We start from the raw sequence: 26,131 nt of genomic DNA, 5'->3' as shown, positions 1-26,131 counted from the left end.
GATTGGTATGGTCTATTTTTGGGTCGGAAGTATTGAGTGTGGAGAGGAGCTACATTTTTTCCACTGTACAAACGAAACGCGATTGGCTAGCTATGTAGGCTGATATATAGTGGATATAGCGGATGTCATAGCTTTCCCTACGGGGATGTGTTCCTAAATCACAAATACGTATACAACTTAGCTGAAATGGTTGAGTGACTGCCAGCCCAGCTGACTGCGCGCCAAACAATTGCCTAGATAAAACTAGCAGGCAAAGTTTTTGCAGTCAGAAGCACGCATACCTATGTACATTAGGTTGGTCCAAAAATGTATGTGAAAAGCAAAGTCTCTACTTTTATGCACTCAGCCCCAAGGATTCTTCTATATCGAAAGAATGTACCCCTATTTTTTTATTTTGAAGTCACAAAAATATTTGGAGGTCGCACAAAAAAAAATAAAATTTCGTAGAAATGCTTTGGAGTTCTTGAAAATGAATATTTTTTGATCGGAGAACATCGTTTCTCTTCAGAAAACTTCCAATAACAATAACCAATTGTTTGTTTGACCATTTTTTCCAGAAAATGTCATGGGGGGCCAATAAAAAATCTTTAGTATTAAAAAAGAATTATTTACCATTTCTAAGAGTAGTTATTTTGCCGTATAAAATACATGGAAACTTTTGAGCTACCGACTTTACTTTTTTTTTTTACCACCCTAATGTCCATAATACATACATTCATATACAGCTAAATGTCAAATACTCGTCCATATATCATCCAAATGCAAGCTGGCATGCATTACTGACTTACTAATACACAAACCAACACGCACACACACACCCACTTGGGATTCGAGTATCAGCTCAGAAATACATACATATGTATGCAACACAACGGCTCTTGCCACAGTTTGCCCGCACTGCGGCCCCAATGCGGCATGCGGTAAACATTGGTAATTTGCCTGTTTATCGGCGAGTGGTTGTCAGTCATTGCGCTTAGGCGCAGCTGAGCGCGTTAATTTGCCACAATGCATCTCCACCTTCAGTTGGGCCTGAACGTCGGAGATGTCTGCTCTGCAGCGGTTGCCTTTTGCGCTGCCCCTGGTTTGGCTGGCCCTTCGATTCTGATCACCTCCCAGTGGAATTACAAATACAAACACAAGCATATCCCACCAAAAACTTTTCATTCTTCCTACATACATACATATAAGTACTTGGCATGTGGTAAGTGGCAAATTGCATGCCTGTCGTTACGCTTCCTAGTCATCGTCCTCATTGACTAGATCTATGAATAAGTGAACACATACCCGCAGGAATATGTGTATGTATGTATGTACCTACGGTCCAGCGCGGTTGCAACTCTCTGTTGTTAGTTGGCTGTCGAGCTCATGAAAAATGTGCTAATCCATGATATGACTAATTTTGCAACTACTATCTCCCCATGGCTGCCGCACAAACGGAAATTAAAATGCTGTTTAGTGGACAATCAGTCAGTCGGGTCATATGCAGATGGCAGAAATAGTAAGTTAGTTATTGTATGTGCAAATAAGAGCCACATGTGGATTCATACATATGCACATTCATCATGCCTAGATATCGTTTAGGGAGAACCATAAATATATATGTATATACACACAAACTTATGCAAATTCAGCAGCTAAGTACATAGAGGCTTTAGTGTTACCTGCAGTATAATTCAATTATTCATTGTTTGCCCGGATAGGTGCGGTACTACTGCAGGCAAATAAAAGAAAGTGCCAAAATTTCATTGTGTGACTAGGTTAGTGGATTTAAAGTGGGGTTGGAGAAGTTAGGTTAACCACCTAGCACTCTTTAGCGAGCCAGTACCGCAAAACATTATTTTTCAGTAAGAACGGTTCAGTAACGTAGGACCAGCTGAGGCGAAACTACATAGTTACCACATCTAGTGATTATCTTTACATTCTGATTGTCAGGGGGGGATTGATATGGGCTCGCAGCGTTCTTGAGCAAGGCAGTTGAAGCTCTGTCTCGCCAAAGGTTGGCGATTGTTCTCCCAAAACGGCATTCACAGGTCGGGATTTGATGTTGCGTGAGATAAACTCCCTGTGAATGCCGTTAATGGTATGTCTGTAATGAGTCGGGTTCCCTCAGGGGGATTCCGCATTTGTGGAATTACGCGCATGACAACTCCGAGGTCCCTAGTCAAAGGTTGACAGTCCACGACTGAAGTGGAGGCTCATATGGCAAAAGGAACAGAAGCCCCCGGAGTGAGCTCGCGAACGAGGCGAGCAAGGCAAGCAAGATGGGTAGAGATGAGGAGAAGATGTTGTAGGTAAGAGAAATAACACAGGAAGCACAGAAGTGGAGTGTGCATGTTGAGAAGTGATCTCTGGTAAGGGAGACAGCATAGGAAGAAGGGAAGATAAGTGTGCAAATTGAGAAACTCGAAGCAAGTTGAGCAAGTGCAGGTCAATCCAGTTGATCATTACCCCGATCTGTTCTTGGGTACGGCCCCTCGATGAGTATTCGTGGTGGCTGTGGTTTACACCCAAATGCGAGTATAACCGGCCTTGATTGGTTCGGGTGCCGGAACCCAAAGAAAGGTGGTTAGAGTGTGTCCACCCTACACTGCCAATTGGTACTGAAGTGCTTGCATTTCAGGGCGCTTATCAACGCATTGGAATTGATCCATTGTGATTTTGAGCGCCGTGGGGTTAGGCTGTCCTGGCACCGTACCCACGTTAAACACTGACACATCTGTACAGAGTCGGGTGCAGTGGTTGGTCTATGTAGGTCTGATATGCCTTCTGATGTGCGCTGCCGAAAGCAGGTGCCTGTTCGGGTACTCACGTTAGTGCAACACGACTAGGAACTGCTGGCATAGGATAGATAATGTTGTGCTCCCTGACAGGGACCATTTGGGCCTCGCTTGGGAGATGGTGTTCTGGCAACATCAGAAGGCATACCGTCTATGTACGGAGCGTTGTATTCTGACAGGTCTATTGTTTGATCCACTACGTCCTGCTATTCCCCTGTGACCTGTGTTTCCTGCTCTTTTTTGGCAGCACTGTTGCTTCCTCCTTGAAATTGTTATTGCATTTGCCAGCTAGCGATTTCAGGAGTCTGGTGGGAAATCACATCACCTGCCTGAAGACTATAGTGTATTTCAAAAGGTAATATCTGCCATAGGAGAAGGTGCTTGTCTGTTTGAGAACACTAAATATCCATTAGAGAAATTCGTTGTAGTCGTTGGCAGCCTATCGTCATTGAAAGCGTGAAGATCCAAATTAATGAAGTAAAGAATTGTTCGCAAATACATACTTCTCATTGCTAGTCACTTCAAAGTCTTGCCTCTCTCTACTGGCTCGCTGGACATATGTATCCGTAACGAAGTAAGAGAAGCTGCCGGTGTGATGTCTCAAATTGGATATACCTGGTACGGAAATGTAAATCAACGATGCGGATAGCTCCCTACAAATATTCTTCTGAGGAAAATCGACTAACTACACTATGTATTAAACTCTCGTATGTGAAGTCCCAAAGTATTTATTAGTGTTGGGAAGTATCGAGTACTTTTGATGATCGAGTTCTCTGGTATCGATACTTTTAAGGATCGGGGATTTTTCAGAGTACTGAGTATTTTATTTAAATATACACATGTTGGCAGTATTTTATTTAAATTAATATATGAATACCAAATTACGTCAAATGAATGGCTAACTTGACTGGGTACAAGTATTGTACTTGAAAATTATTGAAACTACAAATTGAGTACAACCATTTCTGAATACCGTTGAATGTAAATAAAACTCAGTACTTTTTAAGTCTTTTCAACACTGAGTACTTTGAATCGATCCTGAGTACATGTATCGAAGCGATTATTGGAACATAGTATTTTTGAGTACTGAGTACTTTCGAGTTATTTTAAGTTCTGAGTACTTTCGAGTTCCTTTTTTGAGTACTGAGTACTTTCGAGTTCTTTTGTGAGTACTGAGTTCTTTAGAGTACTCAGTATCGATACTTTTGAAAATCCTTTTAAGAATCGAGTTCTGATTACTTTTGGTATCGATTCTGCCCAACACTAGTATTTATAGCTGGGGCAAACCCATAGTACGGGTAAGAATGTTTCCAGAGTCACTCAACACTAGACTTGGAACGTATCACGAATTATGGGCGAAATGAAATTCAATTTCTTCCAAGCGTATGAAGACTTCATAAACACCATAAAAATACCAAAGAAAATATTCACTTAAATATTACAATTTTGTAACCTTTTTAATTCAGATGATGTGATTTGCAGCTAATTTTTATTATAATATTTATTTAAGTACTTTTATTTTTTTTTTTCATTTCAGGAATACAAAGCCACCACACATATACAAAGGCAACCTAATTGAACTGAAATCGAAGGTCTTCCATGAGCCATCTTTGCAGAAGCACTTTAGAAATTTAATTTTTGGTAAGTTTTAAAACCAAAATTTTAGTTTGAAAATGAGTTTATTTTCAGATAAAAATTTTTTTTTTTTATCAAATAAGATCATCATAAATATATTTCAGAAATAAGCGCTTTCACACCCATTTACATTGATACCACCCTTTAAATAATTCATCAAACTTATTAAATAATTTGAATGAGACTTTTTAAACACGTGGCAACCCTCTTTTAACATTCTAAATATTCAAACTAAAGATTTTTTAACACTCTTTCGCCCGACACACATATTTTCATATTTGAAATAGTTTGCGTATAAGTTAATTTAATTCGACTTTTGAAACAGTTGGCAACCCTCTTAAAAAGTAGTTTCAAGATAAAATCTTCTTAAATGAACTAATTGTGTATAAGTTAATTGAATTTCACTTTTCACACCCGTGGCAACCCTCTTCAAAATATTTACAAACTTTTACCTACTTCCTTCTCGCTTGACGCACTTAATTCAAATTGAATTTAGTTTTTTAAACGGGTGGCACCTCCAACAGTAAACTTTAGAATCAAAGCTTTCTAAAACCATTTCGATTGAAACCCATTTTGCAATAATTGGCTTAACTTTTTAAATAATTTAAACTTAATTTTTTAAAAGGTGGCAACTCTTTTCGGAAAAGTAAAACCTTAGTACACATCTACACCCCAAGCCCTTTCGTTTTACACCTCATCTTCGAAAAGCTAATAAAATTTTCCATAACCGTATATACATCACTTTTCGATAGCCCTAATACATAGTTTCTGAGAAATTAATTAATCATTTCTGACAACTCTTGCTTTCGATGCAAACACTCTACCTACTCAGGTGTACGTGGCGTATGCGTAACACTCTTTTCTGCTATTATTTCATACAAAAAATCCTTGCCCATTTTTATTTCACCAATCATTACTTTCTTATTTATCCATCGATTTTCTTCATTGGTAGCTTAACTTTTTCTATGGGAACAGAATTTAACACAAGTGCGAACGATTTACTCAGAAAATTAATTTTTTTTTTTTTCCCTGTTAAAGTATGAATTTTTTCCATTTTTCCATAAAAAAAAAAACAAAAAATCTGGAATGGTAAATTAATTTCTCAGAAACTATCCGAGCTATCGAAAAGTGATGTATATATTGTTTATAGAACTTTTTTTTTGACCACCCTAATGCATATGTACTCAACTACTGCACTACTTAGGTCCGAGTTGCATATACAAATCTACCATCGAAGGTGGCATTGTCAAAAGCTGTATGTATGTAGCTTAGACTATATAAAAAGATTTCCTCAACCTGAAGATATTCGTCGTAAAGCGAAAATAGGTTTAAAAGGAAATATGTAAACAATTTCGATTATCCTTTCTCATTTGTACACTCATACCGCCTACCTTCAAAGCCTGATCTTATAGGATAAGATAAACAAATATTAAAGCCGATTTGCTTGCAAGTATGCACATATGTATGTATATATGTATGTATGTATATATGTATGTATGTATATATGTATGTACATATGTATTATAGGCTAACCTCCACTGACAATAACTTTTCTCTCGCTGCCAAATATGTACCCGTAATACAAACACCCAACAACTTTTGCTTATACGAAGCTACTAAATTTTCACCCTTGAACTAAGGGCAGGCACTACTTCCTTGCGTCCTTTTTGTTTACATTTTTCTTAAAGGAAGCCAGCCCAACTCGACATTCAGCTGACTGGCAAGTGACATCGCCTGTCAACCTTGTCTTCTGCGATAGTGCCACTTTACACGGCTGCAAGTCGGTAAAAACATACAAACACACGTGAATGTTTAATATGCAAGCTCATAGTATATTTATGAATATAAACATTTGTATGTAAGTACATACGTACGTATTTTTATTTTTTTTTTTTTGTTTTCATACAACAACTTAAGCCATCACTGTTTACAAACACACAACAGTTGTATACACATGTAAAAGAGTTATAATGAATGCATGAAACTGATATCGAAATGTCAGACCGAAAGAAGGCCATTTATAAATTTTTATAACAATGAGTGGCATAAATACATACATACTAGATACATATGTACTTACATAAAGTAAGTTACAGTAGGAAGGCGACAAAAACTGAAGAAAAAGTTAACGAAAACAGCTGTGTGCGGAAAGTAAATATTCTTCAAATTGAGAGGCATAAATAAACGAGTTTATGTGCAATTATATCTATGTTTATATGTAGATATATACATATATATATATATATTACCTAATATATATCTACATACATACATATACCGCATGAGATATTTATGTATGGCTTCGTATGTGTTGTTTGTGGCATAAAATGTCAACGCAACGATTGAAATACTGATTAAATGGCAAACCACAATGGCAATAAAATTGGAAGAAATGCAATAAGAAAATATTTTAATAAAGGCGATACAGAAACGCTTGCCTCTTGGTTACAAACATATACATATATACATTAGCGTGGGCCGAAAATCTGCTTTTTTAGAATTTTGAAATATGGTTCATTATGCTTTAAAAACAATCTGTGTAAAAGATGACAATTTTTGGTCAATATCTTAGGCTCGCCCAAGTCCATCAAAGTTCAATGTGCTAAAAAAAATTAAAATTAATAAATAATAATTTTAATTAATAAATTTTAATTAATAAATTTTTTTACTAAAATTTCAATTATCTTCGAAAGTATTAGTCCTACATAATTTGGTATATGGACCTTTTTTTGCAAAGTGAAGTAAGCTAAGAAAAAAAATTTTTAGCACTTCAACTTTGATGGACTTTCGGCTCACACTAATGTACATTAAGGCGGGTCAATTTGTATGGGAGATTTTTTCGACTATTTGCCATAAAACCATAGGTCTAACATCAATTTGGAGTTTGCCAAATTTGCAAAAATAGGCTTCTTAGAATTTTAGTGTCGTAAAGAAGTTCTTAAATTTTTTTGAAAAACAATGCTGTAAGGGGTTTTTTGGTATGAATACTCCATTTTTGCACTTATCTTTTTCTTAAAACTTGCAATAGAGGGCGCAACAGTGAACATTTAGCCATTTGCTACGACACCTATTTTCGCAATTTGGCAAACTCCAAATTTATTTTAGAGTCGCCCTAATGTGTGTATATATATATATGTATTTTTTACATATTTACCTACATACATACATATTCATAATGAGAAAAGTTTTCTAGGAAGAAAATAAGCGATTAAATGTTACAGTAGGACTGTTCACGATCTTTTGCATATGATCTTGCATATGCATATTTCGGTCCATTTGATAATTGACAACAAAAAAATGCCCTGGACAACCAAGTGATGCGGGTATCACGATGGTAGCCGAAGCTCTGCGTCTGCTTCGTTTTTTTGCGTCTCTGTACCTTGATTGCGACTGCGGTTTTCTATGATGAGAAGTTTTTCGGGTTCTAGCGGTCGGAATTAGTGCTCCATCAAAGTTACATTCGTCCACATGAGAAATAAGGTAGCCCTTGATTAAATGTGCATGGCTTTTGGGCGCCCTTAGGTTAGGTTAGGTAAGCTGGATAGCGTTATCAGATAAACTACGACCACGTTAGACAGCTAATCACCCTTGTTCCTTTATTCCAGATTCGGCAAAATGACTACTCCGAGGAGACTAGTACAAAATCTGTTAAGGGCAGGAAACTCGCACAGATTTTATCATTGGTCAGAGCCAGTTTACAGGCGTTCGATGCGATAAGGTAATCTCCCGTTAAAAAACCTAGCAACCTTGTGTTTTGTTGCACACTTTCTGCGCCCTCCGAATTATGAAGAGGTCGACCTCCTGTTTAATCGCTTGGAAGGAAATTAACACCTCTTCTATCAGCATAGTTTCCGACAAAGCGTTTTCTTTGGCCAGAAAAGGCTGTATCTCCCGTAGTGCTTGGCTCATAAGTCAGCTGAGTGTGCACATACAGTTCTCGTATGCCATGACAGCAATATCTTCCGCATATGCCGCAACTTCTTCAGTTCCTTCTTGCATTTTCTTTAGTATTCTGCTAACTATCAGCGATTCTACGCTCTTTTGCGGCGTAGCTCTCGTAGGTCTCATGCCTACCCACTGTACCGAAACACTTCTGCTACCTAGTCCCCCCCCCCCCCCCCCCCCCCCCCCCCCCCCCCCCCCCCCCCCCCCCCCCCCCCCCCCCCCNCACTTTTGTAGGCTGCCGCCATGTCCAGGAAGACCCGCAACACAAATTCTCCGTTTTCCAGCCCCGCTTCTATTCGTCTAAGAACAGCTTCAAGATGTTAAAACGTAAAAGTCAGCTTAGGCCCCCTTGCTCTCTATCATAAGAATTTTGAAGCCAGAAACTTAGCGTAGTCCCACTGCAGGTCGATGGAATGAACTTTTTATGGATGTTGAGAATCTCGACTCTTAATCGCTACAAACTTCTCGAACTAATGTTCACTTGTTTGAACTTTGATGCGATCCATGCTCTTTCTTAAACGGAAAGTCTTCGAAGTCGGTAACGTCGATAACAATGTTTAATCGAAGATTTATGTTAACCAGACATTGAGTAACAGGCCCTTAGTGGTACTCTTAACGGCCTTATTAGAAATCTCTTTAACATCACTGATTTATCTAAGAGTTAATTGCAAAACTTTCAAAGTAATCTCGGAGTTCCTCAACTTTCTTGCACTTTTTAAAATTTTCTCCCTTACAGATTTTGGTGCTCCCTTTAAAGTGTTGGCGCTGGTTATGGGATGTGTGAAAATAATCGATTATTCTCATGTGTCCAACTACTGTTTTTAATATAAATATGTATGTGAATTCAAATGACTATACCCACATGCCTACTCTTGTATTATATTTGAAAAGCTTCACGGTTTGTATACCCATTCAACTAAGCTAACTAAAAGTGATTTCAGACGTTTTAAGTTGGCCAGAAAGCCAGATTGTGGATGTCGATAAACACGCAAATTGCTATTCGTAGCAAGCAAAGGTGTACAGATATATATCTACATACATAGATATATACCTACGATTTGTATGTACATAAATATATCTATTTCTTAGCACTTAAGTAAATATCTACATATTTACATATGTATGAATGCGCACTTGTATATTTCAACGAGTAATAGCATTAGAGCAACAATAGAAACTCCCAAGATGCGTTGCATCCGGTCGACCGCCTTCGAGCTCCAGCCATTAATATATACCTACACAAATACATACAAATATTAGTATGTATGGTACATTCCAACCTTCTTGCACCTCAACAATACAAACATACATAGCAACTGCAGCAGCCGTACGTAGGGGCCGTCAAGCGTCGAATGCCAGCAGCTAAGGGCCAAGGTAGTGTGGTAACCTCGAAATCTGAAACTGCAAAATTTGTGCTTTTTTTATTCTTCTAGTTGTTTTTTTTTTTTTTTTTACATTTTCCTTTAGTTTTTCTTCTTTTTTTTTGTTTTATTCTCCGAAGTAACTTTGCGCACAACTTGGGAGTACCTAAGTACCATCACATGGTGGCAGCAAACTACAAACTACAAACTTACATTAATAACGTATGTGCCCATACAATTTATGGAAATGCTGCCATATATTTTGTGAAATAGTAGTTACCCAAGTTTACGGCCTTTTGTGTTCGTTTTGCCGGATATACGTACCATATGTGATGCCACTGTCGCCATATTGGTTAACCGCATGTGAGTAAGCGAGACTATGGCTGTACAGTGGTTTAGTGTTGATAAAAGTTATGGTTTTGAAAATATTTTAAATAAGAAATCGCAATCGGAAATCTTTAAAAATCCAATCTTTGTTTTAATAATAGATTAGCGCTTACACACACACGTATGTATGTATGTTAGTGTTTGGCCGAGCTTCTCCTCCGATTTGTGGCGTGCGCCTTGATGTTGTCTCACAAAGTGTCGGAGTGTACGCCGACTCCGAACGGTGATTTTATTTTTATGAGAAGCTATTTTTCATGGCGACCGCTAAACACTTTTTTGTTTTTATTTTTTGATGTTAGGTTGAACCGGGCTTGGATTGAGGAATGGTAGCGCGTAGTGCTAACCACTACACAGCGGCCGCTTTGTCAATTAAAACTCGCCATATCTGCTTGTAAGTAATTTGCATATCAAAGTTTGTCAGTATGTCAAGGCAGATTAGATAGAGAGTAAGGGATAAATGCTCTTCTGAAATGGTCTCGAAATCGTCCTTTACTAGTCCCAAAATGATCCCGAAATAGTACTGAACTAGTTTGGAAATGATCCAGAACTAGGCCCAAAACGGTCTTCAAGTAGTTATGTACTAGTCGCGAAATGGTGCTAAACTAGTCGTGAAATAGTCCCGAAATGGTCCCGAAATTATCCCGCACTAGACACGAAATGGTGTTAAACTAGTTGTAAAATAGTCCCGATTTTCTGCCGGGTTACACAAAACGCAGTTACAAACTTGCTACTGAGATAACGAGCCCACCCTGGACCACTTTGAGAATCACTGGTTTGGATGAATGGGTGAGTTTATCTCTATAGTCTTTTGTTTTTAAATAATTTGAAAATATTTTATGATAAGAAACAATTTATTTTCCTATGAAAGAGAAAGGCAAGCAAGTAGATTTTCTCTACGAAATGTATTTTTTTCTAGTAGAAAATTTATACCAAAAGTAGTTCTTCGTACTTTTAAAGGTACTGTTATTAATGAGTTTTCACATAAAATCAATGGGGAATCAATATAAAATTTTTTTCGTTCTTTCATCTGTTTTAACCCTTTGCATAGATATAAGCCTTTGTTTCCGCGAAACCATGAAAAATCACAATGAAAATATTGGTCTTCGTTAATTCCACAACATCTAAATTATAAAAAGTTTTTTTTCTACAGCGCACAGTGGTTCAAAATTGGAATTTATTGTTCATAGTCCACTGGTGACTTTCTTTCCAAACAATTTGATTGGGTTTTTTTTAATAAAAGCTTATCAAATTAGCAAGAGACCAGTTGAGCGCGATTTTTGATTTTTTTTTTTTTATAATAAATTTTTTAGTGCAAAGTGCAGAAAAAGTGGAAATTTTGATGAAAATCGATTCTCTTGTTCCAGTTAATAAATAATTCTAACAATTCAATAATTTCAATGAATTACTACAATATGGGGGTATCAATCAAAATGGTTATGAAATGGCTTCATTTCTAAACTCCAAGTACATATGTGAGTATGAAAAGGTATCACAAGAGAGAGGTTTATAGGTAGATAGTTTAAGTTTAAAAATATTTTGAAGATAGCTGAAAAATTAAAATCTCCTGCTTTTCGCATAATTTAAGTATGTTGAGTTTAATTGAAATAAATTAAACCTAATATTGCACGTAAAAATTTCATGCAGTCACCGAAGCGGCTGAGAACGATCTAGTGATCTATAAAACTACCTACCCAAAATATTTCTAAAACCTAAAAAGAGAAAAAATTAAATGGTGAAAATGTTTTTATAATATAATATTTAAATTTTTTTGTTTTAGGGTAACCCTGCACTTGTTTTAAACTAATTTTTATAATGTTGCATTTATTAACTGGAACAGAAGAATCGGTTTTCTTCAAAACTGCTACTTAAAAAAACAAAAAAATGAAGGCTCCAGTGATTTATGAACAGTAAATGCCAATTTTGAACCATTAGGCAGCGGCCGCCCCTCGGCAGTCAATGGCCGTATGGTATTTCTGCCGTGAAAAGGCCTGTAATAAGATCCAGCTGCCATGCGGGCGCCCAAAATATTATTATTCATTCATTTGCTAAAACATGAATTTAATTTTTAATAGACTAAATGAAATTTTTGTTTTTCAAATAAATTTATACATATCTACATGCATGCAGCTGCTCAAATATATATGTACGACGTATGTTAGATAAATTTGGCCTTTGCATAAATGAATGCAAATAGTATGCTACACATTTAAACACTCTCCCAGCGGCATGTTACATGTGTACCTTTGTGTTTGTGTGTCACTTTCCTGGCATTTGCGTGTCGGTAAGTGATTTTATGTAAATTGTAAAGTTAAAGCGTCACTGTCGGAAGCGGAAATGAATGCAGTTTCCGTTTTATTTCCTTTTACCACAAGCACACTTACACAGCAATACAAAATGTTTGCACTCACACATAAGTACATACTACATACATATGTACATATGTAGAATGAAGTTTCAAAGACTGCACTTTGTATGCATTACAGTAGGGGCTTTCTAAACTGCACAATGGCATTGGCCTTTTGTTAGTCGGTTGAATGGCGGGCAGCATGCAAACACACATACATACATATGCACAATTGCATAAGTGTAAGTGCATACACTTCTAAATATTTCCAACCATGTCTGTCTGCCAGTCGTCTGCGTTTGTGTAGTGTAAGTTTGTAAGCGTTGCATATGCAAGTTGTCTGTGTTCAACGCTCCTTTTACTCCATTTTGACTTTCCCAGTATTTCAAGCTTAATGCAAATTCTGGCTTAGCATTTGGCCACGATGCAATCAAAGGCCCTTTTGCCTAACACCGTCCACCCTACTTAGTTAGTGTTTATCCAGCTAATGCCCCTCTTGTCGCTTGCCCATGATTGCTATGTTGTTTTTTTTTTTCGTTTTAACTTTTTGGGCGGCTAAAGAATGAGCTTGTGTGATTTACGATAAGTGAGTGTGTGGGTAACTGCAGTTTAAAAGACCCGCACACATCCACACACCCACATACACAAACACACAAATATAAATCGTTCCTACATTTCACTCTCGCATACACGTTTTATCCGCTCATAATTCAAGTTGTTCCTTGCAATCGCACACATATGCATACAGCTACACACACTCGTACGCACACCCTGGCAATTTGCTAAGCAGCTCTCCACAAACACTTAGGCGGCCACTTTATTTGTATACTTCGTTGTTGTTTTAATGTAGTGGCTTTTAATGTTGTTATTGTAACTGCTTTCTAAGGCATACTTCTGGGTTTTGTTGTCAAAATTGTATACCCAACGTTTGGCCGAGTGAAAGATGTCTAAGATAGAATTAGTGAAAACATACAGCCTCCCCAGCGATTGCTATGTTTCAAGAGGTTGGGGCATGGCTAGAGCAGCTACCAACAGTAAGTGGACCAATCCGACCATATTCACTGTAGCGCGCTCAATTTACCCCTTTTCGATGAACAAAGAATGCGAAGTTTGCCAAGTTTTTTTTTTTTTGAAATAGGACTGCTGAAGTGCTCAAAAAAAGTATTCGTGGAAAAATTTTAGGGAGTCCTTGAACAAATGAAGCATCAAAAATTAAGAATAAGATGTGTTTGATGACAACGATATACCTTCTAAGTCAAATAAAATCAAAAACTTAGTAGGCCAATATCTCAAAAAAACTGAGAATGCGTACTATCCAAGGTACATTGAACAGGTAGTATCAGTAGAGCAGCTGATTTGATTTATTTTCAAATTATTTGGTCTCGAAAATGTCAAATATTTTTAATTTTTTCTCACAAAAATTCTGAATTGTTAAAATCCATTTGCATGTGAAACCTTTTTCCATACAAAACAAGCGATTGAATAGCAGCTTTTGGAACGTTCGCCCAACTCGGCAGCACGACCGCTGATTACTGGGCCTTGCAAAGGATGGATCAATGCTTCGAGAAGCAAACAAATTTACTAGGAAAGAAAGTTGCATCAATTTTTATTTTTTCCAATTTCAATTTTTTATTTTTTATAATTTTTTGTATTTCACATGGCACGCTTTGATTTAGAAGAAAAAATTCAGAACAGTTTTTGACACTTTCGATACCAGAAGCAACAACAAAATACACGCAAATGTTGTTTTTGCTCTACTGATACTACCTGTTTAATGTGCCATGGTACTGTCTACATTTGAATACTATTTCATGGCCTTGGGAATCTATTTTTTAGAAAATTTCAAAAGTTAAAAAATCACATACATATCTACGTACGGTGTAATTGGAAGACAATCCCTCTTTGGCCTCTTCTATTTAAAGAAAGTGTAGTATTTTTTAGCGAAAAATGTGTTTGAAGGCCACATAAATTTTAAAACCTACTTGAAAAAAACGGCCCTAAGACAATTTTCTGAGTTCAGATACTGCAGTAAGTGCTCCTTATTATTTGAAACCCGAAACCGAAGAAAACCGAAGTAGATCGTAGGTAAAGCGGAGTAGCGTAGTAAATTTCTAATTTTCGTCAAAAATCGTAGCAAATCTACTACAAAGCTGAAGAATCTATACGGATTTGTATAGAAAAAAATAGCGGTATACTTTTTTCGATATAGAACAATCCTAGGGGGTGACAGCATTAAAATTCCGACTTTACTTATTTTGGACCACCCTAATGTACATATGTAAGTTCGAAGGTAAGTCAGTTAAGTAGTCAGAAGATGCGACCACTGCGCTACAGCATTATGCCCATACAACCCGTATTCCATTTGTAACTAAGAAAACATGCTGTGGGTAAAGAATTTTCCGAATAGCCGAGACTAGAGGTCTGCAGCATTGTTTTATATGCTTATCTAAGAAAGAAAGTATAGCTGCTTCTTCAATTATTTAACTTCCTCATCATTTTTCTTCCCTCTACTCTCTCTTCTCAAACGAATATATTAAAGTTCATTCGTCCTCCACGCCAATCTCTGACAAGGTTAGCAAAAAAGCAAAAACGCAACCAACTATCTGTGTGGTAAGTAAATCTGCAGCAAAAGCGTAAATGTGGGCAACCAAAAAAAAAAACCTCTACTACCAGCCGCAATAACAACTACAATCGCACTGTACAACTTCACCAATTGCAATTTCCATATGCGAGAGTGCATTTGGTATTATTCACTCGTGAAAATGAATGGAAATGTTGCAGTGCGTTTTGGCCATTTTTCTTGTGCTTCCTCTACATTAACTTGCAACTACATACACGCACAGAGAAAAAAAGAAAAACAATAGCAACAACTCACATTAACACATAACAAATTCAGCAACTCCAACTCTCGCCTCTTCTATAGCTACCAAAAACTTCCACACACTGCCATTGTAAAGCAGAGGCTTGGCAATTTCATTGCCTTTTCCAGTTGGAAGCATTTTCTTGTTCGACGAAGTGTGGGTGGACAGGCTGAGACACCACACTGAGACTAATTGCAGGACATTTTTTTGCGTTAACTTAATTAAATTGCCAGATTATGCGACGAGAACAACGGCCATAGACGACTATGCGCTTAGAAGCATAGAGAGCAGTGCGGCGAACAGCAGCCGGAACCGCAAAACTGATGGCATCTCATTTGTATATTGAGGCTTATGCATTAACGAACAAGTATTACCAAGTGCTTAACGTGCATAAATACATACATACATACACACAAACATACAGAGGTATGCACGTAAGCACATTTATGTGGTAGTAGTACCTTTGTAACTGTGCACATTATTATCACTGATAAGTAGTTGTGTAGGAGAGTGGCCACACAGTGGCTGGCGGCTGGGCGGCTGGCTGGCTGGCTGGAAAAACGCATTTGCATTGTTGCTGAATTTGCATATTTGCAAGGATTTTAGTGTGGCCAAGCGCCGCCGATGGGCCATTTGTTGGGTGGCTACAGCTCATTTGCCTTCAGTAAATGGGTGGAATTTATTTGGAAAGTTGGACTATTGGCTAAATGGAAAATTGTTCAAAGAAAAGTTCAGATAATAAAAAATTAAATATGTATATGTATGTATCAGGAAAAAGCGTAGCGAGATAGTGAAGCTAAAGCAGACGAACAAAAATTGTTAATTGACTTTCTGGCTGCTTTAATGTAATTACAAGAAAGCTTGCAATGGAAATTTTTAAAATGTAAAAAAGGTAGTGAGATTATTCGTGAAATAGAGTAATCTTATTCCACTGCACTGATTTCAACTGGATTTTTAATGCCCTTAACATTTATTTGACTGAAACATAGATCGTCATGGCATCGCTCGTAGGACAAGGCAACGCAGATGATGCCATCAAATATTTTGAAAATGCCCGCGTTCCCCCGATAGTTGGGTCTAGTAACCGGAACGACGCAGATTCATTTCTGGCTATGCACTGTTACTCCAGCCTCACTCCCCAAAAACCATGGTTCCGATTTACCTCATTTTAGCCCCTCGCTTGCTCGTTAGTTTGCTTTGAGCTTGCGCAACTCACCGAGCAACAGGCAAGGCCAGCGTTCGGAGTTCGCTCCGATCGGAGTACATCTACTCCGATATGCTACTTCTTAAATTTCTGCTCCATAACTTCTGTGGCCAAGGATTTTTATAGCAAGGTGTAACCAAAGTTGTCTCTTTTACTCCTTAGCATTCCTTGCGGAATCACTTTTTATTTCCAAAAACCAGGGATTGATTAAGGACCAAAAAACTTTTTTGGAAAGGTGTATGTTTAGCTACTAGGCTGTGTAGGTATATGCTGACGTTAGCTATTTTACCACACAGTAGTGCTGCTGCCGAAAGAAAATTTTCAGAGATGAATCCCGTTGAAAATAAATACAAAACAGGCTTAATATCGTAACAGTTGAAAGTTAAACCAAAGGTCAGAAATTTATACGCCGTCTGATTATAATCTTAATTATTACTTACTATTATTTACTTAATTACTATACTTAATTTACTTAATTTTTTTTTTTATTACTTAATTTACTTACTTTTTTATTTACTTAATTTTTTTTAATTATAAATTTATTGATGGAAGGTTTGTTTTGAATACTATTTAGGGATTAAGTAAGCTGATTTACAAGCATTCCGTGCCAATGCTTTACAATTAGAATGTAAATACAATGTGATGAGCTCAAAAATTAACTGTAATGTATATATGTATATACTTATATACACAATAATGCGTTAGTATAGAACACAAAAATTGATGAATTGAAAAAGTACCTAAAGATGTAACAATTTTTCCTTAAACTATTTAATAAAAAAATGTTAATCTGCTCCGAAAATTTCATTTTTGCTCCGATTTTTCGGGTTATTTACTCCCGAATCGAGTTTCAGTAGTCCGAACACTGATCTTTGCTCACTTCAATTCAACTCAACTATTCTGAACTCACTTCAACCCAACTCATCTCACCTCTGCGAATTTTATTTCTGAAATCCCGAAACAGTCCCGAGAGTCCAAAAAATCCTAAAAGTCTGAAATAGTCTCCGAAATCACGAAACATTTCAGAAAATACCGAATCGTCGCGGGGATCTCGAAATTCTGAAGTAGTCCCACTGACCTGAAATAGTAAAGAAAATCTGGAAATCATTTATTTTTATACTAAGTAGCAAGTATGTAGTATTTAATCAAGTCGTAAGATGTACTTATTAAGTATTGAATACTTTTGTATCTAGTATTTGGTGAAGCCAAAATTTGTGTTAAATGTGTTTAATCTGCACCAGTTATTTTCGTCTCTGATTTTAACACAAAAATCTTATTACATCCCATCCAGCATCTAGTACAATTTTCGGTGTCCGGAAATGAATAGAAAGCGATTATAATTTTCATTAAATTACATATCCGGTAAACGTTCGAAAAATATGATGTTATTTAAATGCGTAGTCGGCTGATCGTGCAGAGAAGCGTACCGCTATTTGTTAACTTCCAGAAGGTGCCGAGTTCGAATTCCGTCAAGCGCTACCTTAATTTTATTTTATTATTTCTTTTTTTAACTATGAAAAAGTATCTGTGAAGTGCATAAGGTAAGCGTGTTGAATGCAAAATACAAAGATAAACCGCTTTTTATTACGAAAATATTTTTGAAGAGGGGTGCCACCTATTTCGAAATTCAAAATCATATTTAATTAACATTTTAAATGAAACACTTCAGTATGGATGTCTAATAAGAGCAGTTTAAGTAAATTTTATTTCTAAAGTTTTTTTTTTTTTTTTTTAAATTAATAAGTAACTGAATGTTGCCAAATTGTTGCCACCAGTTTAAAAGTTGCTGTTCAGTGCCAGTTTAAACTTAGATTAAGTGAACTGAGTTTAAACCAGCCAGATCGGGCGTTTAAACTTAGAGTAAACCACGGCCATGCACTGAAAAACTGGCCCTAAGGGTGTTTCACACTCATTTGCGAAATGTACATACATACTTACAGTGACTCAAATAATTACCACTTGTTAATTTTTTTCAAATATTTGTAATGTTTTTCGAGCTACATTTTTTTTTTTTTTGCTATTTTTCTATAAAAATATAGTCCAAGACTTAACCAAAACCGTATAAATCAAAATTTCAAACTTTATACAAAATTTAGCAAAATTCAACAAATTTTCATCAAAACTTAATTTTTGAATGTGAACCTTTAGAACATTTTTGGATATGCATTTTTATAGCCCATACAATTTGAGTCGAATGAGGTGCAGGTTTTAAACGGCTAAAAAATCGCGTTGATTTTTGAGTTTTTTCTTTTTTTGGAGGCTACTTTTTCGGCTTTTTTAATATAACAAGTGCAATTTACAAAAACTGGCGTTGATATTTACAAATTTTTTTGCGAACGTTCTCCCGCGTTTTATTTCATAAGAAATTCATGTTTATAAGGAAAACAGTGCAAAAATCCGTCACCAAAAAAAAATAAATTCAAAAATCAACGCGATTTTTTAGCCGTTGGACTAAATTTGTATGGGCTGTAAAACTGCATACCCAAAAATTTTCTAAAAATTCAGAATAAAAAGTTGATGAAAATTTGTTAGATTTTTCTAAATTTTGTACAAAGTGGGACGAAACTTTTATAGAAAAATAACAAAAAAAAATAAAAATTTAGCTCGACAAACATTACGAATATTTAAAGAAAATGAACGCGTGGTAATTGATTTGAGTCGCTGTATATGCATCTACATATAAAACTGTTTTTGCATTACTCATTCATTACATTAAATATATGCATGTATGTATGTAAGTATATAGTGCATACACCAATTTTACTGTTTTCAAACTCAAGCTACTATAATCGGATTTTAATAGCCGCCCAGAGTGGCAGCGCTCAAATTACTTAGTTGTGGTTTCCTCTAACAAATACCATTGCAATAACAGGAGAATTTCACATTAATTTGCATGCAACCAAAATTTGTTTAATAAATATTCTATTTATGTAGTTTCGAAGGATACTTTAGCATTTCATTAGGTACAAGCCATTTATCATTTTGTTTGAAATGAATGAAAAATTAAATAGATACATAGGTCAGTCGTCGAGCGCAGTAGAGAAGCATCGGAGAATTTTTTTACGTTGGGTTGGAATAATTCATTTTGTATGCAAAATTGTATTTTAATGAATGAGTGAGTAAGTAAGATGCCAATGTGAATTATATAAAGGGTCATAACTTACTACTTACATATGTATCCAGAGGGGAGTAGAGTGAAACGTAAAGTTTTGCTTAGATGAAAGGTACGGCTTAGCTATGAATGGAGAAAGCATTGAAAAGAGAAGGGTTGCTAGCGTCCTATCAATATCCTGGAAATTGAGGATTCTATAGCAAAGTATAAATAATCGTGAATGCGGTCGATTTAGTGCATTAAGCATGAGTATATGTATATGAATACATACTTTGTACCGTTTGTCTCATAACATTTGCGGCCGTATCCTTTAACATTTCCATTAACTAGTTTGAAGTAGTGTAATTTTAAACAAACGAGTACATAAGCTATCATTCTGTCACAAGCCAATAATATCCACTTAGATTTTCTAAGAGACTACATTTTAAGTAGATAGATATTATTATCCTTCTTCAACTTGCTCCCTCCCTCCATCATACTTCACCAATGGCACGCACAACTACAACTCATTCGGTTTTGTCACACTGTTTATTTGCCAGTAATTGCAACAACTGCTATGGCAATTTTGTAAATATAAATGCTTATTGATATTCAATAAAATATATTGCCAAGAAGTTGCTGCAGGGGAAATTGGCTTCGTTTGTGGCAAAAACTTCTTAGCAAATTGCAGCAACTGAGTTGGGTATGTACTCGCAAAGCATGCGAGGTGCAGTGTCACAGAATTTTCTTATTCTATTATTGATCAATCTGTATCAGTATGTCTTCTTTTGATGCTGATTTCCATGCCAACATTAATGCCAATGCCCAGGAGGCGAATGTAGCAATCGCGCGGCGAGCGCAGTATGAAGAGAATGTATGTATGTACGAGTAGTTGATTGAGTAAAACCACAATCAAAATGATCTGAAAATAAGCCACAAAGTGACATCGAGAGATTGCTGATTTGTGAGTATAATAGAGGAAGGATTGAAGAATATTGCAGCAATCAATTTTTTGTCGAAACTTCCAAATGTGGTAAAGAAATATATATGTGTATGTATATCAGCTGTATGAGACTATCTCCACACACAGTGAAAAAGTTAATAATTGCATTAAAATTGCATAAGAATTAGTATTTTTTGCATTAAATCTGTGGAAATTATTAAAAAGTAGATAATTGCAATAAAATTTAATAAATGTGAGAGTTTAAGCGTGTGCGAAATATTATTACCGAGTGTGCGAAGGTGTCGTCGTCATGTAATAATGATTGTGAGGGCGAATCAACTATGATTGGACGAACAATGTGCAGAAAGCCTTAGTGTACAAAGCAGTGGTTACAAAAATATGCTGGCATGCACGAATACAATTTGCATGGAATCATGTGCACAAATAGATGGCTGTCGCTAGGGATAATAAAAAAAAAAAACATTTTGCTCTCTTGCAATACATACATGCTCGTGCATATGTACTTAGTATATATCAACTGAACTTAGCTCTGGAGAGAAATGATTATTTTTCTTCAAAATAATGATAACATTTTTTTATCTTCATCTTAATTTTAATTTTAATCAGGGACCGAAAGTAACTGCTGCTCTTTAAATACATTTAAAATTTGTCCATCAACAATCATCAAAAAAAATTAAGCACCCAAATGGGCTCTGAAGGCGTATAATAAATCATATTAACTGTACTAAAGATCTGAAATCACGAAAAAGCCTTGAAATAATTGGCAGAATTGAACTTTGTTGCAAGGTCACATGGGAAATGTGCTTTCAACGGGATTGGAGGAAATTCTAAGCGAGAGGAAGTCTTCAGTTTTTCAGTCAAATTTAAGCGTAGTTTAAACTAAGTTTAAATGCCCAATCTGGGTGGGTTAAACCGAGTTTAAACTATCAGCTGTTGAGTTGTATATTTGTAGTCAGCTGCCAAATTTTAGATGACATATTAGAAAAAAATTTTAATTGTTTAAATACACTAAAAAAGACTCATTTGTATAAGCGAAAGTTAACAAACGTAACTTGAGTTAGAGTTTACTTTAAATTTCCGTCTATAATCTTTCAGAACTTAAAACGCGGTCGTATCAAAATTTAAAATAAATAGCTGAGGTTTTGTATCTGTATAAAGAAAAAACAGTGTTGCCCAACAAAACATTTAAACTATGTAGAGGCATTAAACTCGCACTGGAAAACTAGCCCTTAGTGTTTGGCCGAGCTTCTTCGCCAATTTGCAGCGTGCGCCTTGATATTGTCACACAAAGAGGAGGGATCTTCATTTTTTTTTTACTTTTTCTTATTTTTTGATGTTGGGTTAAACCGCGCTTGAACCCAGGTCCTGCGGAATGCTAACTGCGCACTGCTAACCACTACACCATAGTGCCCGCTAATAAAAACTTTTTTGGGACACTACATATTTCGGTTTATTGTGACTACTCTGGAATTTTTCGACCTGTTTCGGGGCTCTCGGGACTAATTTTAATATTCGGAACTGTTTGCGAATTTTTTGAATTGTTTCGAGATTTTTGGGCCTTTATCGGAGTTTTCGGAAATAAAATCCACTGAGTGGCGCTCCTCGGAATTTTTTCCCATACAAAAAAAAAACTATCACGCATCCGCTATATGGAGAAAATGGGCAACTTCATCAGCAAAAAAAAACTCTCAAAAATCAACGGTAGTTATTAGCCACTTAGAACTTGTACTTTATAATACTAAAATTGAGTGAGCTACGAAACTGCATAATCAAAAAAAAATTCTAAAAATTTGGTTTAAAAGTTGAAAATTTTTTTGTCAATGTTATTGTGGCTTGTTAACATTTTATTTTTAATATTTTTATTGAGCATTGTACCACGATTGTTTATTAAGAAAAATTGAAAAAGCAACAAAGTCTAAGCGGTAGAAGTTATAGCACTATTTCGGAGATCACCACATCTCCTCATCAGACTTCTTTTTTCTGACTTCAGCAGGAATCGAACCTGCGAATTCGATGTTCAAAGTCAGAAGCGTTAACCACTGAGCTATGTACATCCCGTAAACTCTTGTTGCTAATTCATTTTCCTTATTCAACCAACTACTATCAAGTGCAGCTGATTTGCCGCTATTTAAACTCGACAGCGTGGTTGTTGTTGTCAATTCTATACATCCATTTGCTTATTTGCTTTTTTGTATAGTTTCAGGCAGGCTCTTCCTAAACTATGTATTTGTCAATGTTATTGTGGCTTGTTAACATTTTATTTTTAATATTTTTATTGAGCTTTGTACCACGATTGTTTATTAGGAAAAATTGAAAAAGCAACAAAGTCTAAGCGGTAGAAGTTATAGCACTATTTCGGAGATCACCACATCTCCTCATCAGACTTCTTTTTTCTAGACTTCAGCAGGAATCGAACCTGCGAATTCGATGTTCAAAGTCAGAAGCGTTAACCACTGAGCTATGTACATCCCGTAAACTCTTGTTGCTAATTCATTTTCCCTATTCAACCAACTACTATCAAGTGCAGCTGATTTGCCGCTATTACCGCTTAGACTTTGTTGCTTTTTCAATTTTTCTTAATAAACAATCGTGGTACAATGCTCAATAAAAATATTAAAAAGTTGAAAATTTTTGTTGAACATTTGTCGAATTTTCCTAAATTTTGTAAAAACTTTGAATCATTAATTTATATGCCATTTGATGCAGAATGAACTATATTAACTATATTAATCTAAAACAAATTAACGAAAAAAATGTATTACGAAAAACATTGCAAATATTTAAAAAAAAAACACTGTACGGAGACATATTCTAATTTGGTTTAAAAGTTGAAAATTTTGGTGAAAATTTGTCGAATTTTCCTAAACTTTGTAAAAACTTTGAATCACTAATTTATATGCTATGTGATGCAGAATGAACTAAAAAAAAAAAAAACACTGTACGGAGACATATTCTAATTTGGTTTAAAAGTTGAAAATTTTGGTGAAAATTTGTCGAATTTTCCTAAACTTTGTAAAAACTTTGAATCACTAATTTATATGCTATGTGATGCAGAATGAACTAAAAAAAAAAAACACTGTACGAAGACATATTCTGGTTAGTGTATATTTCAAGGATTGAAAATTACAGTGCACTAGTCGTTTTATTTTTTTTTTTTCATTTCGCTATTATCCATTTGAGTCGATTATTTTTAGTCTCTTCAATAACACCAATTCCTTCCCTTGGAGACAAACCATTGGTTTTAAATTTTTGTATTCAAGTAGAAATGTAACTGAAGCTGTTATTGTTTGTAAGCATTTCTTTACAAATCTCGACAAATAAAAAAAAAAAACGTCCAAGAAATGGTCAAGAAAAATGTATTGAGCCAAACTTTCTTAAACAGCACGAAGTTATTAAGAAATTTGCTACTCTTTCTGCTATGGTTTGCTAAAGTTTGGCACCCTTGTTTCCAGCAGTCTGTAAAATATCAGATGTCAAAACTCCTTGGACACTGCTATTCACACACACGAAATAATAGCAATTTATTTCTTGGCCGTTTTCTTAGAAGGCCCGTACTAAGCTTTATGCATTGAAATAAGCAAAATAAGCATGATCGTTAAAATTAAGCTTGGAAACCCTGAATAAACAAAATAAGCAATTACAAGCAAAAGCTTAAACTTTACAGTAAACTTTTTTAATTTTAATACCAGGCTGTTAAAGAACTAATTTCTCTTAGTTTCTACAATCAATAGCAAAAGAATTTTCTGTAACATTTATCAAAATGGTTTGTATTGCCTTTCCCTTTATATCCAGCTTGAATTTCTTCCAAAAAAAAAACTATGTTTTGGTAATTTTAACTTTACCCAAAGCATTGAGTAAATTTGGAAAAGAGCTGAACCATAAATCGAATTACATGGGAAAATAAAATTGCCATACAACGTACATACATATGTGTATATCCATCCTATCAGCAAAACATGGGCAAATACTCCATATTGACTGCATAGCTTGCATACCGAAAATCCAAACGATGAGTAAGGAAAATAAAATCCAGTACGTACAAGAGAAATTGATATCTTCACCAAAAAATCTTTGATTGCAAAGGTGAAAAAATTGTAAAAATCAGAAGCAAAAATTCAGAACATAAAACCCAAGCAAACACACATGCTTGCAAAGCAAGAACAGTAGTTGTAGTTATTTAGAGAGAATTTCAAATAAAAGAATGGCATCGATTTCTTACAGTCGAACAGTGAGTGCGATAGAGAATGCACCAAGCAGTGTAATTTGAGTGGCCAAGATTTGCAACCGCAGCATTTGCAGCCACTTGTGCTTGTGGCTTTGTGGCAAACGGAAGTCAAGTTGCAAAAGCAAAGAAATGTGCGGCAACATGCCGAACGAATGCTAAAAGCCAAGCACTGCAGGGACTAAGTACCAGAAGAGACAGCAGGTGGCCAATAAAGCAGAGTGCAAGGAAGAGTGAGAAGATGGATAGGCAAGGTTGGTTGACTGGCTGGCTGGCAGGAAGGAAAGCTTTCAATTTAAGAATAGCAAGTATTTCCTAAATGTATGCAAATGGCAGACAAGCATTGCGGATGTGCATACATGCATACATACATACCTACATATATGTAAATAAGTAAGGCTAATGTAAATAAGCGTTTTACTGGCAAATGTATGAATGCATAAAGGTATATGGGAATATAGAAATTGGCAAAAAATGTACCACCGCCAATTTATTTGAATGCGCATTGCACACTTTTTTGTTCACATTCGCCCGCAAACGTACATACATTTGATATAAAGAAGCATACACTTGCCTGCACGCAGCACGCAGCACGCAAGCCGCCTTAACACCTTTATTTATGGCACTCATACGCCATGGCGCACAACAGCAAATAGATATGTATGTAGGTAGCACCACGTTGCGTGTAGTAGAAGGTGCAATCACTTAAATACAAATAACGATAAGCTTCAAATACAATTACAAATGCATATGTGCATAACAGTAAATTCTAAATAAGTATACTCAATGCGCAAAGACCTAAGGATGGCTGCAAGAAAAGCAACTTGAGATTTAAGAAACGTAGAATATTTCGAAGTTACATATACACACGTTTACATACATGTGATCGAGTATGGAGTATGGGTATGAATGCAGATACACATATATATATATATATATGGGGTGTTCCATACCAAAACGGACGGGGTGCACTATTCGTGTGTTGATGCATAAACATAAAAAATAAATAAATATGAAAATTGAAAACAAAATTCATAACTCAAATTATTGTAGAGTGCACCCCATAATACTATACTTAAATATTGCGCAATACTCAGAGCAACCATTGTAATTTATTTTATGGCATATTTTCAAAAACCAATTTTTTTATCAAAAAATTTGTATGTGAGAAGTTTTCAAAGAAACAAATTTTTTCAAATATTTCTTTTCATAGAGAATTTTGATGTGTGTATGTGTGATTTTTTTCAAATTTTTTCCTTTCCCCGTTCTCGAGATATTTGTAAAAGTATTAAATCGATTTGTTTTTGTTGTTCTACTGTAAAGTTTTTAATTATGTACTA

At 35.7% G+C, this 26,131-nt stretch overlaps 1 protein-coding gene across 1 annotated transcript in view; it reads left to right on the top strand.

The window, feature by feature from the left end:
* The first annotated feature begins 4,318 nt into the window (after positions 1-4,318).
* Positions 4,319-26,131, top strand: part of LOC108380457 (toll-like receptor 5) — an 80,322-nt gene continuing 58,509 nt past the window's right edge. The window contains exon 1 of the mRNA XM_017636831.1: positions 4,319-4,418. The gene's annotated coding sequence lies outside the window, so the exon portion shown is untranslated. The remainder of the gene's footprint in view (positions 4,419-26,131) is intronic.

The sequence above is a fragment of the Rhagoletis zephyria genome, unplaced genomic scaffold (assembly GCF_001687245.7).
Source record: "Rhagoletis zephyria isolate East Lansing unplaced genomic scaffold, Rhagoletis_zephyria_1.1 Rzeph_scaffold_00126, whole genome shotgun sequence".
NCBI classification, from domain to species: domain Eukaryota; kingdom Metazoa; phylum Arthropoda; class Insecta; order Diptera; family Tephritidae; genus Rhagoletis; species Rhagoletis zephyria.
The sequence above is the reverse complement of the archived record's forward strand: the minus strand, read 5'-3'. Positions and strand labels throughout refer to the sequence as shown.